Source organism: Diplotaxodon limnothrissa, linkage group LG8 (genome assembly GCF_057381915.1).
Source record: "Diplotaxodon limnothrissa isolate DT_005_m linkage group LG8, D_limnothrissa_male_GT1.1, whole genome shotgun sequence".
Classification (NCBI taxonomy): Eukaryota; Metazoa; Chordata; class Actinopteri; order Cichliformes; family Cichlidae; genus Diplotaxodon; species Diplotaxodon limnothrissa.
In genome coordinates this window covers 3074379-3076358 of record NC_140603.1, presented here as the reverse complement: position 1 = coordinate 3076358, position 1980 = coordinate 3074379, and the positions used below count along the sequence as shown (strand labels likewise).

The 1980-nt window shown below is 43.1% G+C and overlaps 1 pseudogene; it reads right to left on the bottom strand.

Moving 5' to 3' along the window:
* Positions 1 to 480: 480 nt before the first annotated feature.
* On the bottom strand, positions 481 to 1607 carry LOC146626117 (uncharacterized; annotated as a pseudogene).
* Positions 1608 to 1980: the final 373 nt, after the last annotated feature.

Genomic DNA, 1980 nt, shown 5'->3' with positions numbered 1-1980 from the left:
AAATCACTGGACAGCACTTCACTGTGAAGATGTCTAATCACAGAAAGCATACCACAGTGTATCTCATCATGTTATAGCCTTATTCCAAAAGGGACTAAAATTGTGTCCCACCTTAAAATTCTGCACACAATACCTCATAATGAGAAAGTGAAAAAAGTTTGTTTGAAAGTCTTCCAAATTTTGTTAAAAATGAAAAAAAAAAAAAGAATCATATGACATATAGATAAGTATTCAACAAAAGCAAGTATTTTTTAGTATAATGCCACAAGCATTGTACTCAACTGTTATTTTGGGACAGTTTCTCCCATTCCTCTTTGCCGTCTCCATCAGGTTGAATGAGGATAAGAGAGCGCAGGCCTTTTCAGATCTGTCCAGAGATGCTTAGTTGGGTTCAAGTCTGGGCTCTGGCTGGGCCACTCAGGAAGAATCACAGAATGGTCCTGAAACCACTCCTTTGTTATCTTGGCTGTGTGCTTAGGGTCATTGTTCTGCTGGAAGATGAGCCTTCACCCCAGTCTGAGGTCCAAAGTCCTCTGGAGCAGGGAGGATATTTCTGTATCTTGCTGCATTCATCTCTGTGACCCTAACTAGTCTCCGAGTTCCAAACTGAGTCTCCGAGCTGCCAAAAGAAATACCCTCAGTGTGATGCTGGCACCATTATGCTTCACTGTAGAGATGTTATTGGCCAGGTGATAAGCAGCACCTGGTCTCCTCCAGATATGATGCTTGGCATTCAGACCAAAGAATTCATCAGACCAGAGAATTTGTTTCTCTAAGGCGTCTGAGAATCCTTTAGATGTCTTTTGGCAAACTCCAGGCAGGCTGTCATGTGCCTTTTACTGAGGAGTGGCCTTCATCTGGCCAATGTACCATATAGGCCTGACTGATGGAGTGCTGCAGAAACAGTTTTCCTTCAGGAAGGTTCTCCTCTCTCCACAGAGCAATGCTGTAGCTTTGTCAGACCATCATGTTCTCGGTCATCTTCTTGACTACCCCGATCACTCAGACTGGAGAGACCGCCTACAGGCAGCCCTAGTCATTCCAAACTTTTCCCATTTGCAGATGATGGAGGCCACTGTGCTTATTGGGACATTCAGTGCTGCACAAATGTTTCTGTTCTGACTATTGTCAAGTTTGTACGTTTGTTTTGTTTGGGTAGTCCACTGGCCCTTTAAGAGAAAGGCATGGCTGTGTGCGGACAGGAGAAGTGTCAGAAAGACTCAGACAATCGACTGATTAATGTGATCTATTCTGTGAGAGGCTGATAAAAAGGCATTCCCTGTGAGTATGCATTATTATTCTGCACTTTATGTTGATTAATAGCAGTTACTTAGATGCTGTATTACGCATGCTAATTCATGGTTTGTAGACAGTTGTTTGGTGTTAGCATTAGCACTTGGTCACGCAGCTCCTCAAGTAATTATTTTAGTTTTTCACTCATATACACTGTATTTTGTTGTTACAGTTTCACACCTGCCATATAAAGCAAAGTCTAAACCCACTCTGGCGTCAGCGACTTTTGTGTGGAGGTGTTTAACTCCTGGATAGTAGAAAGTGGTTCTACGAGGCCAGTACAGTTTCTGTTCCCTTCCCCCGGTCTGTGCCATGCTACGATGATGTCTCAGAGGTGTTCAGACAATTTCTTAAACTTCATGGCTTTGTTTGTGATGTGACATGTCTTCTATGGAGCCTGTGTATGTGCCTTTCCAAATCACTGCGAATGAACAGAGTTTACCACTGGTTGACTCCAATCAAGCTGGCATGTACAAATCAACTCAAGATTGTTTATGGTGCGATTAGGCCAGGGTGAGGCAACTCGAGGCCTCAAGTGCCCGTGTCCTGCATGTTTTAGATGTGTCTTTAATTTAACACAGCTTATTTAAATGGCTAAATTACCTCCCCAACATGTCTTGAAGCTCTCCAGAGGCCTGGAAATAAACGAATCATTTGATTTGGGTGTGTTGACACAGGGTGAGATCT